Genomic DNA, 605 nt, shown 5'->3' with positions numbered 1-605 from the left:
GCACCCTCCCCCGATCCACTGCCGCCAACGGGCACCCTCCGCACTCTCCCCCGCTCCACCGCCGCCGCCGATGATATTTTCAAGTAACAAATTTGATGATATTTTTTAAAAAATTATTACTGTTTTTATAAAAAAATCATTACTAATTCATATTCATGTTCATTTTCTAAAAAATAATAATAATAAAGTGTAGACTACAATTCTTGTTAAACAACAATTATTACTGTTTTTATAAAAAAATATTACTGTTTCATATTCATATTCATTTTTAAAAAATAAAAAAACATACTAATGGCGCACCGGCGGGGGTGCGCCCTTGCTATCTAAAAAAAGATTTCTAATGGCGCACTGACGGGGGGTGTGCCATTGCTATTATAAAAAAAAGATTTCTAATGGCGCACCGACGGGTGGTGCGCCATTAGTAAGCTTCCCCCCTAGCTAATTCCTCCCTCTTCCTCGCCAGATCCCCTTCGACCTTCTCTCCCTCGCCACCAGATCCACCCGTGCGCTGCCCCGACCCACGACGCCACCGCCCCGACCCTCGCCAGACTCCACCCCCGCCGCCCCCACACCCCCGCGCCCCCACCCCCGCCGCCCCGACCCTC

Source organism: Triticum dicoccoides, chromosome 1B (assembly GCF_002162155.2).
Source record: "Triticum dicoccoides isolate Atlit2015 ecotype Zavitan chromosome 1B, WEW_v2.0, whole genome shotgun sequence".
Classification (NCBI taxonomy): domain Eukaryota; kingdom Viridiplantae; phylum Streptophyta; class Magnoliopsida; order Poales; family Poaceae; genus Triticum; species Triticum dicoccoides.
This window is presented reverse-complemented; position numbering follows the sequence as displayed.